The sequence below is a fragment of the Dryobates pubescens genome, chromosome 32 (assembly GCF_014839835.1).
Source record: "Dryobates pubescens isolate bDryPub1 chromosome 32, bDryPub1.pri, whole genome shotgun sequence".
Lineage (NCBI taxonomy): Eukaryota > Metazoa > Chordata > Aves > Piciformes > Picidae > Dryobates > Dryobates pubescens.
The window spans coordinates 4054915-4066563 of NC_071643.1; the positions used below are offsets into that span (position 1 = coordinate 4054915).

The 11649-nt window shown below is 51.1% G+C and overlaps 1 non-coding gene across 1 annotated transcript; it reads left to right on the forward strand.

The window, feature by feature from the left end:
* Nucleotides 1-257: 257 nt before the first annotated feature.
* Nucleotides 258-331, forward strand: TRNAN-GUU (transfer RNA asparagine (anticodon GUU)). Its single transcript has one exon. It is a non-coding gene; the product is annotated as a tRNA-Asn (tRNA).
* The last annotated feature ends 11318 nt before the right edge of the window (nt 332-11649 follow it).

Here is an 11649-nt window from a genome sequence, read left to right on the forward strand (position 1 = left end):
CCCTTCAGTGCTGGGTGGAGATTTGGACTGGATGAGCTTGGAGGTCTCTTCCAAGTGGATGTGTTCTGTGATTCTGTGGCTCCTTGTTTCTTGAGGCATTGTTCATGTGTTGCAAGGGGCCACCGTGGTTTATGCTTCTGCTGTGTTTTTATTTGTGGGGGGTGTGTATTCCTGCTACTTGCAGTCGGTGTTTCTGGGAAGGGGATTGTGCCGTGGGAAGGAAGATGCTCTGCTCTGAAGCAGGCTGCAGCCGTGGTGTCTCTGTGGCGCAATGGGTCAGCGCGTTCGGCTGTTAACCGAAAGGTTGGTGGTTCAAGCCCACCCAGGGACGAGTCCTGCCCAGGCCAGACTGTTCTCTGGCCCTGGGCTCGGTAGGGTTTTGGCAGTTCGGACCGGGACAGAGTGCATTTTCTTCATAGGAGCCAGAACCGTCTCGGTCAGGGCAATCCCCAGCACCGATACAAGCTCAGCAGGGACTGGCTTGAGAGCAGCCCTGAAGAAGAGGACTTGGCAGTGCTGGGGGAGGAGAAGCTCAACAAGAGCCAGCAGTGAGCACCTGCAGCCCAGAGAGCCAAGCAGAGCCTGGGCTGCAGCAAGAGAAGCAGGGCCAGGGAGGGGATTCTGCCCCTCTGCTCTGCTCTGCTGAGACCACAGCTGCAGCTCTGGGTCCAGTTCTGGATTCTGTATTGCAGGAAGGATCTGGAGGTGCTGAAAAGTGACCAGAGAAGGCCCACGAGGAGGAGCAGAGGGCTGGAGCTGCTCTGCTGTGAGGACAGACTGAGAGAGTTGGGGCTGTTCAGTCTGGAGAAGAGAAGGCTCCCAGGAGACCTTCTTGTGGCCTTCCAGTATCTGAAAGGGGCTGCAAGAAAGCTGGGGAGAGGGACTTTGGAGGGTGTCAGGGAGTGATAGGACTGGGGGGATGGAGCAAAACTAGAAGTGGGGAGATTCAGATTGGATGTTAGGAAGAAGTTCTTCCCCATGAGGGTGGTGAGAGACTGGCACAGGTTGCCCAGGGAGGTGCTGGAAGCCTCCTGCCTGGAGGTGTTTGCAGCCAGGCTGGAGGTGGCTGTGAGCAACCTGCTGTGGTGTGAGGTGTCCCTGCCCATGGCAGGGGGCTGGGGCTGGCTGAGCCTTGAGGTCCCTTCCAACCCTGACAATTCTATGATTCTATAGGCTGAGTTTTGGAGTGGTGCTAGTAACAGCCCTGATAACTCAGGGATGTTTGCATTACTGCTGGGCAGAGCTTGCATGGAGTCAGGGCTTTTCCTGTTTCCCACAGCATCCCACCAGTGAGAGGGCTGAGGGTGCATAAGAAGTTGGGAAGGGACACAGCTGGGACAATTTAGGAACAAGTTCTTTACCATGAAGGTGATGGAACAGGTTGTCTAGGGAGGTGGTTGAGGCCCCATCCCTGGAGATATTCAAAGTGAGGCTCACCAGGGCTCTGGGCAACCTGATCTGGTTGAGGATGCAGAGGGGGTTGGACTGGATGACCTTTGGAGGTCCCTTCCAACCCAAACCATTCTATGATTGTGAGATTTGATAAATCTATCCCCACTCTTGCTCTCATACATCACCAAACTACATCAAACAAGTTATGTCTATGGAAATGTCACAATGGCATCTGCTTGGATGCCAAGAATAGAATAGAATAGAATGAACCAGGTTGGAAAAGACCTGCTGCCTGTACCCCCACAGTGAGCCCGGTGCTTGGAATTGTGGAGACAGTGGAGGTACCTACATATACACCATTCCCCACAGCAAACTCCTGGCCAAGCTGTCAGCCCCTGGCTTGGACAGCAGCACTCTGAGCTGGCTGGAGGCTGAGCCCAGAGAGTGGTGGGGAATGGTGCCACAGCCAGCTGGCAGCCAGGCACCAGTGGTGTCCCCCAGGGATCAGTGCTGGGCCCCAGCCTGTTCAATATCTTTGTTGATGACCTGGATGAGGGGATTGAGTCCATCAGCAGTAAATTCACAGCTGACACCAAGCTGGGGTCAAGTGTTATCATAGTATCATAGTATTAGTCAGGGTTGGAAGAGACCACAAGGATCATCTAGTTCCAACCCCCCTGCCATGGGCAGGGACACCTCACAATAAGGTTGGAAGAGACCTCAAAGATCATCAAGTCCAACCTGTCACCCAACACCTCCTGACTACTAAACCATGGCAGGAGTTGATCTGTTAGAGGGCAGAAGGGCTCTGCAGAGGGACCTTGACAGGCTGGACAGATGGGCAATGTCCAACAGGATGGCATTCAACAAGTCCAAGTGCCAGGGGCTGCACATTGGCCACAGCAACCCCATGCAGAGCTACAGGCTGGGGTCAGAGTGGCTGAGAGCTCCCAAACAGAAAAGGACCTGGGGGTGCTGATTGACAGCTGGCTGAATATGAGCCTGCAGTGTGCCCAGGGGCCAAGAAGGCCAAGGGCATCCTGGGCTGCATCAGGAAGAGTGTGGCCAGCAGGAGCAGGGAAGTCATTGTGCCCTGTGCTCAGCACTGGTTAGGCCATACCTTGAGTCCTGTGTCCAGTTGTGTGCCCCTCAGTTTAGGAAGGACTCTTGAACATGTCCAGAGAAGGGCAATGAGGCTGGGGAGGGGTCTGGAGCACAGCCCTGTGAGGAGAGGCTGAGGGAGCTGGGGCTGCTTAGCCTGGAGAAGAGGAGGCTCAGGGGAGACCTTATGCTGTCTACGATTACCTGAAGGGAGGCTGTAGCCAGGTGGGGGTTGGTCTCTTCTCCCAAGCAACCAGCACCAGAACAAGAGGACACAGTCTCAAGCTGCACCAGGGGAGGTTTAGGCTGGAGGTGAGGAGAAAGTTCTTCCCAGAGGGAGTTGTTAGGCATTGGAATGTGCTGCCCAGGGAGGTGGTGGAGTCCCCATCCCTGGAGGTGTTCAAGAGGGGATTGGTTGTGGCACTTGGTGCCATGGTTTAGTAGTCATGAGGTGTTGGGTGACAGGTTGGACTTGATCTTTGAGATCTCTTCCATCCTTATTGATTCTATGAGTCTATGAGCCGAGCAGGCAGGCCAATGAGCATAGGATACAAAGTGGTGGTTCCTAGGGACCAGTCCTTTTCCAGAACAATGAACAGAAATCACACTGCTTGTGCTGCTGTCTTGCTCTGAAAGAAATGCTAAGGTAGAACTAGAGCAATTTAGAAATAACCCTCTCCCCCTAGCTAGCTCTAATGGCAGCAAAAGCCCCACAGCAGAGCCAGTCCATGAGCCAAGGTCCTTTCTAAACCACTTCTAATTCATGGAAACCAATCTGCAAAAGGCCCAGTGGCTTGGGAAGAAGAAAAGTCACTTCACAACTCATTGTCTGCTGCAGGAAAAGCAATTGTCATGCACCTAGACACAATCTGGGGCTGGTTTTTCCCCCCCCCTGTTCTTTTTTCCAGTCTATCAAGTCATATGACAAATTAGAGGGCTACCAAATAGCATCATTCCAACACAGCTGAACAGCTCCAACTCCACTTGCCTGGTGATTATCCTCTCAGTTTACACAGATCTTTGCACTCCTGTGGTGCTTTAATAACATCATTTCAAACCCCTGACATTTGGGGAACATGAGGAGCAGCAAATACTCACAGCACCTACAGTCATCAGTCACTGTCAGCTCTGGCTGGAGGTTTCTCTGCTTTCTAACCATGTGGCTGTATGCTTAGCTTGAACTCCCTTGTTTCTGATGCTGCCTGTTCCTCACAGCCCCCAGAAAACAACCTGGAGAGTCTCTGGTTGGTGTGCCCAGCTGCATGAAGCCTCAAGAGCCTGCACAGACAACAGGCAAAGGTCTGCAGTTCAGTGTTCAAGGATGTCCATTAACCCTGGCTGCTCCTTGAGGGTGATGCTGGTGAGGTTGTGGCAGCAGAATGAGTGACCTGACTGAGGTGGAGAGAAGGTTGGGGAGGGGGAAATCACTGAATAATAAAAGATAGCCTTTGGTCTGAGGAGCTTGCTGGACCAGGTGGTAAGAAAGGATGAAAGAAGGGTAGGATTGAGGTGCTTCAGGTAGTGGCTATGTGTGATGAATGCCTTGAAGAAGATGTATCTGATTTTTCATTCTGGTCAGCCTGTACAGCCAGGCTTTGGTTCTGTCTGTGCTGACCTCAGTGCAACAACAGCTCTCTCTGCTATCAGGGCTATGGACTTGAGAGCAGTTATTCTGCTTAGACCCATGTCTGGGGTGGGAAGTTTAGGCCAGGCTGGGGGCTGGTGGAGTTTTCTGGATGTTATCTCTCTGTTTGTTCTAATGAGAACAAAATGAATCTCTCAGAGAGATGAACACTCCCTGCTCCTGCCAGCAGTGGAGGACTCTGAGCATTTAATAGGAGCAAAACTTTCACCAGGGGCATTGCTCTGTGCAACCAGTCTGATTCTGCTCAGCAGCCTGGCATCTCCCAGCCCTACGACATGTCATACAAACATAGAATCATAGGATTGGAATCATAGGATTGGAATCATAGAATTGGAATCATAGATTTAGAATCATAGATTTAGAACCATAGAATTGTTAGGGTTGGAAGGGACCTCAAGGCTCAGCCAGTTCCAACCCCCTGCCATGGGCAGGGACACCTCACACTACAGCAGGTTGTTCACAGCCACCTCCAGCCTGGCTGCAAACACCTCCAGGCAGGAGGCTTCCACCACCTCCCTGGGCAACCTGTGCCAGTCTCTCACCACCCTCATGGGTCACTGTGTTATTTCCCATGTGCTGTTATTATTTGTGGTATTATTGTGATTTTAACCAAAAAGACCCAAACCAGTCAGTCACAGAATCACAGAACATTTGCCAGAGCAGGATCACCCAGGGCAGGCCACAGAGGAATGCATTCAGGTGGGGTTTGAATGTCTCCACAATCTCTCTGGGTGGCCTGCTCCAGGATTCTGTCACCCTCACAGTGACAAAGTTTTTCCTTATGTTCATGTGCAACCACCTCTGCTCCAGCTTGCACCCATTGCTCCTTGTCCTATCACTGGACATCACTGAGCAGAGCCTGGCTCTGGCCTCCCCACACTGCCCTGCACATCTTTATCCCCATGGATGAGGTCGCTCCTCAGGCTCCTCTGCTCCAAGCTAAAGAGCCCTCAGCTCCCTCAGCCTCTCCTCAGCAGGGAGATGTTCCACTGCCTGCAGCATCTTTGTTGCTCTGTGCTGGACTCTCTCAAGCAGTTCCCTGAGGTCCTTCTTGACAGTTGCTCCTTCCATGTTTGCTTTAAGCACATCTGATGTGCAAGGCATCCAAGAACTTCACAATGCCATTTTTTTTGTCCCCCAAAAGACAGCAAAGACTTTGCTATGGCAAAGCTGGGCTGTGGGGAGTTAGGTGCTTGCAGTGTCCCAACTTCTGTGATGTGAAGCAGCTCAGCAGCCCAGTTCCAGATCCTCTCCTCTCTGGTGACTGGCATTGTGTGCTTGGTGGTGGTGTGCTTGATTTGGGGATGCAAGACAGGGCCTGGAGTGCTTAGTCAGTATGATCTGCTCGGTTCCATTCCACTGGTGGATTGCTTTTAACTGTATTTTGGATGCCCTAATAAAATCCCAGTCAGAAATTCCTAAAAGAGCACCAGAAAAGCCACCCCACAGTATTTCAATCACTACATTAATGGGGCTGAGAGATTGCAAATCATTTTCAGATGCTGTCAGCATCTTTTGTTGGGGTGGGGGGTTTTATTTGACTCGTCTTTGTCCTCCCATGACCATTGCTTGGAGAGCCACGTGCACACTCGAAGGATTTGCTTTGAGAGGAGGGCTCAAATATCAAAAAGCTGACCAGAAAGCCCAGCACATCATTTTCAGAAGCAGAACATTACTGATACTCTGCTGACAAGCTTCTTTTGAGGGCAGCAGCATGGTCCAGCACCAGTTTAGATTCATCTTGAAGCCACACGTAACCAAAGTAAATATGTGGTTGCATAAGAGACTCTGCTAGGTCCTTGCTCCTGGCTTCCAAGTCTAATTGCAAAGTAAGCATAAATCCAGTGCCTTAGAATAGAATAGAGTGGAATTAACCAGGTTGGAAAAGACCTTTGAGATCATCAAGTCCAACCTATCATCCAACACCATCTAACCAACTAAACCATGGCACCAAGGGCCTCATCCAGGCTCTTCCTAAACACCTCCAGGGATGGGGACTCCACCACCTCCCTGGGCAGCACATTCCAATGGCCAATCTCTCTTTCTGGGAAGAACTTCTTCCTAACACCAGGCTAAACTTCCCCTGGCACAGCTTGAGACCTGGGAGAAGAGACCAACCCCCACCTGGCTACAACCAAGTCCTTGCATCTAATAGAATAGAATAGAATAGAATAGAATAGAATAGACCAGGTTGGAAAATACCTCTGTGATCATCAAGTCCAACCTATCACCCAACACCATCTAATCAACCAAACCATGGCACCAAGTGCCTCATCCAATCTCTTCCTAAGCACCTCCAGTGATGGTGACTCCACCACCTCCCTGGGCAGCACATTCCAATGGCCAGTCACTCCTTGTGGAGGTAGAGGGCCAACATCCTCCCCCATGAGATTCAGATTCACTCCTGGGGCAAATGGATGATGTATGTACCTGTGTGGCATGGTTTGAATGTGTGTGTATGTGTGATGGTTTAAATGTATGTACCTGCATGGTTTAACCCCAGACACTCAGCCCCCCACAACCACTTGTTCAGACCCTCTGAGTTAGGGTGGGGAGAGAGAATAGGAGGAATAAAAGTAACAGAACTTGTGAGCTGAAGTCAAGACAGCTTAATAGGTAAAGCACAAGCTGTGCACACAAGCAGAGCAAGATAAGGAATTCATTCAGCACTTCCCATGGGCAGGTGGGTTCAACCATCTCCAGGAGAGCAGAGCTCCATCATACATAACACTTGGGAAGATGAACTCCATCACTCTGAACGTGCTCCCCTTCCTTCCTCTTCTCCCAGCAAGACTAGGTGGCCTCCCAGGCAAGAGAGGGAAGCAGTATTGGAGGAGTCAGTGCTCAGTAATTTGTTCCTCTGCATGGATCTAGATTCCTCCTGCTGCATGCAGAAGTGCTTGGTCTGGCCAGGGTCATTTGCAGCAAACCCAGATCTGCTCTTCCCACCATGTGGCCACCTCTAGAGGGCGGTGACTGACTGGGGAATGCCTCTGCTGGACTTGAAGGTGGTTGCTGCAATTTCCTGGGTGAATCCAGTTGCAGCAGCTTAGCAAAGAATAGCTTCACGGCAGAAAGGTGCAGTCCTGGTGGGCAGAAGGATGCTCATGAGCCAGCAATGTGCCCTTGTGGACAAGAAGGCCAAGGGCTTCCTGGGGCAGATTAGAAAGGCTGTGGTTAGGAGGTCAACAGAGGTTCACCTCCCCATCTGCTCTGCCCTGGTGAGGTCATGTCTGGAATATTGTGTCCAGTTCTGGGCCCCTCAGTTCAAGAAGGACCTCAGTGCAGAGCCACAAAGATGCTGAAGGCAGAGGAACATCTCCCTGCTGAGGAGAGGCTGAGGGAGCTGAGGGCTCTCTAGCTTGGAGCAGAGGAGTCTGAGGGGTGACCTCATTCATGTTGCTAAAGATGTGCAGGGCAGTGTCAGGAGGCCAGAGCCAGGCTCTGCTCAGGGATGCCCAATGATAGGCCAAGGGGCAGTGGGTGCAAGCTGGAGCAGAGGAGGGTGCACATGAACATAAAGAAAAAGTTTTTCACTGTGAGGGCGACAGAGCCCTGGAGCAGGCTGCCCAGGGAGGTTGTGGAGTCTCCTCTGGAGACATTCAAAAACCTGCTTGGACATGTTCCTGTGTGACCTGCCCTAGGTGATCCTGTTCTAGAAGGTGAGTTGGACCCAATGACCTTTTGAGGTCCCTTCCAACCTCGGATGTCCTGTGATTCTGTGTGATTCTGACCAGGAAAAGTCTCTGTCCTGTTAAAGTGATAGAGGAAATGTGGCCACATTACATAGCAGGATTTGGCCCCAGCATTAGGATGAATCTAGAAACTAATGAGACCTGAAGGGAGGTTGTAGCCAGGAGGGGGTTGGTCTCTTCTCCCAGGCAACCAGCACCAGAACAAGAGGACACAGTCTCAAGCTGCACCAGGGGAAGTTTAGGCTGGAGGTGAGGAGAAAGTTCTTCCCAGAGAGAGTTGTTAGCCATTGGGATGTGCTGCCCAGGGAGGTGGTGGAGTCCCCATCCCTGGAGGTGTTCAAGAGGGGATTGGACGTGGCACTTGGTGCTGTGGTTTAGTCATGAGGTGTTGGATGCCAGGTTGGACTTGATGATCTTTGAGGTCTCTTCCAACCTCATTGATTCTATGATTCTATGCTGTGCAAGCTGCCATCCCAGGGATGGGCTTACCAGGAATGGGGGGACAGCACCTTCCTTATTTACATCACTTGGTGCAGGAATTACTTCTAGGGAGAAAAAGTTGCCCAGCCCCAGCTTCCACATGACTTCATCTTCTTCACCCTGCATGTCAGGTAAGAGACCAGCAGTGACATTTCCTGCAGCATGTGGTGATGATGTGAGCATGGCACTGCCCAGCTCCCACCTCACTGTTTTCTGTCTGAGGAATGTCACTCACCTTCCCCTTCTCCCTCAGGCTGTCATCATCACTTTACTGCTCAGCCACATTCTTGACTTCTTCCATATCCTTTCTTGTGCTGCCAAGGAACCAAACTCCACTGAATTTCTCAGCTGTGCCCAGGAAATGTTGATCAGCTGTGGGAAAAACAAAAAAGTCTGAGGTCAGGACAGATGCATTTTGTCTCCTTGTGAGCATGCCCGTGCCCTTAAGCTGCTGCTAGGAGTTCAGTGCTGTGCTGCATTGCCACATTTGGGACAGGCTCTTTACCATGAGGGTGGTGGAACGCTGGAACAGGTTGCCCAGGGAGGTGGTTGAGGCCCCATCCCTGGAGATACTCAAAGTGAAGCTTGACAAGGCTCTGGGCAACCTGATCTAGTTGAGGATGTCCCTGCTGACTGCAGAGGGGTCAGACTGGGTGACTTGTGGAGGTCCTTTCCAACCCAGACCATTCTATGATGCTATGACTTGGCATTAGCTCTGGAGCGGAAGCCTGCGCCCCGCAGCCAAGCTGCACGCATTGCTGCTCGGTGCTGTGTGTGCCACGAGGGTGCCTGGGTCAAAAAGAGTTTGATTCTGTGACAGGAGGCATCTCAAGAGAGCAGTGTGAAAACATCACCACCACTTCCCTGGTTCTCAGTTTATATTTAGCATTGGCTCCAAGTAGTGTAGCCAGAGGGGATGGAAACACAATCGACTCATTTTCATTTCCGTGCTGCCAGCTCGAATTACAGCCAGGCTGATACTGCCCACAATTACTGCTGTTTGCTTAGTGCTTTGAGCCTCTTTGTATCTTTGGGGGTTTTTTGCTTCTCCTCCTTCAGTTTGTGGACCCCTCTGTCCATATGGGATGGGTTAGTGCCCATCCTGGAAGCAGGGAGGGGAGGAGGACTTGTGAGAGCATTAGAATAGGATAGGATAGGATAGGATAGAATAGGATAGGATAGGATAGGATAGGATAGGATAGGATAGACTAGACTAGGATAGGATAGAATAGACTAGGATAGGATAGGATAGGATAGGATAAGATAGAATAGAATAGGATAGGATAGAATAGACTAGGATAGGATAGGATAGACTAGGATAGGATAGGATAGAATAGGATAGGATAGAATAGACTAAGATAGGATAGAATAGAATAGAATAGTATAGAATAGAATAGAATAAACCAGGTTGGAAGAGACCCTCAAGATCATCATGTCCAACCTATCACCCAACACCACCTAATCAACTAAACCATGGCACCAAGCACCCCATCAAGTCTCCTCCTAAACACCTCCAGTGATGGTGACTCCACCACCTCCCTGGGCAGCCCATTCCAATGGGCAATCACTCTCTCTGTGTAGACTTTCCTCCTCACCTCCAGCCTAAACCTCCCCTGGTGCAGCTTGAGACTGTGTCCTCTTGTTCTGGTGCATTGCCCTTGCTGCAGGGGGTTTTCCCCCTGGGAAACTAAATTAGTCTGTTCCACTCCCCCTCCCTGCCCAGCAAGCCTATAAAAAGGAGGATACTGCAGCCATTAGGTCTCTAGGGCCCTGCCTTTGCTTGGACAAGGACTGCTGGTGGCTCCCTGCTTCTCTGCCACGTGGTCAGACCTGATCCTTCTCCCTGCTGCCTCCACACCTCTTCAAAGAGACTGGTTTTGTATACTTATTTTTAATCCCATACATCCTTGTTCCTTACCCTTGTGAACCCTACTTGGGTTTTGTTACATATATATATATATATACTGTTGAAAGACAATTCTTTACTTCTCTACTTCCAAGCCAACTCCAAATTATTTCTTGGTGGATTTGCTCTTTCCCTTTCTTTTTCCTCTCTATTGGGAAAGAGGAGGGGGGAGCAGGAGAGGGATTCTCAGCCTCGCCTCCATCTGAGCTCTTAAGTCCCAGTTAAGGCTCCACTAGCTCAGGCTGCCCAGAGCCCTGTCCAGCCTCACCTTGAATACCTCCAGGGATGGGGCCCCAACCACCTCCCTGGGCAACCTGTTCCAGTGTTCCACCACCCTCCTAGTGAAAAAACCTATTCCTAACATCCAATTTAAATCTGCTCTTCTCTGCTTTGAAGCCATTGCCCCTGGTCCTGTCCCTGCAGGTCTTTGTAAACAGTCTCTCTCTGTGCTTCTTGTAGCCCCCTTTGGGTACTGACAGGCTGCTCTTAGGTCTCCCTGGAGCCTTCCCTTCTCCAGGCTGAGCACCCTCAGGTCCCTCATCCTGTCCTTGTAGCAGAGGTGTTCCAATCACCTGGTGATTTTTATGGATGATCTTTCAAGGTCTCTTCCATCCCCTAATGTTCTGTGAGTCGGTGTGACTGTGATCAGCAACACCTCATGCTCACAGGTAGCAGAGGCACATAATAATATCTTGTGCTTACATTCAGGCTATCTTCCTTTGGGTTCTGGTTTTGTCCCAAGACCCTGCTCACATGTTTCTTCCACTTCAGTCCAGAACTGTTGGGTCCATGGAATTCCAGCAAGAAGCCACCATCTAAATGCAGGCAGCAGTGTGAAAACGGAGCACAGCCCAGGTCTCCTCCAGCAGCAGTGTTTTCAGTTGTGTTTCAGCAGTCTGGTGGTGCTCTGTCCTTTTGATTCTGCTTCTGCTCCTTCTCTGGTATCCACAGAGCCTGTCTGAATCTCTGCAGCTGCCATCACTGTTCAGTTATGCCCTGCAGTGGCGAAGTCCCAACCTGCCTGCTCCAGCCTGACACCAGTGTGGGTGCTGCTGTGGCCAGTGCCTGCTCCTGCTGCACTACATCAGGCATACTCCTGCTTCTGCCTCTACTGGGAGATGCTAGAATCATAGAATTGTTAGGGTTGGAAAGGACCTCAAGGATCATCCAGTTCCACCCCCCCTGCCACGGGCAGGGACACCTCACACTAGAGCAGGTTGCTCACAGCCACAGCCAGCCTGGCCTTCAAAAGCTCCAGGGATGAGGCTTCCACCACCTCCCTGGGCAACCTGTGCCAGTGTCTCACCGAGAAACCCTTCCTTTGCCTCTCCTTGTTCTCTGGGGCTGTACATTTGTGCTGTGCTCATGATCAAAAGCAGCCTCCCCTTCAGGGAGCCTGGCGAAAGCACAGCTTGCCATGAACTATCCTG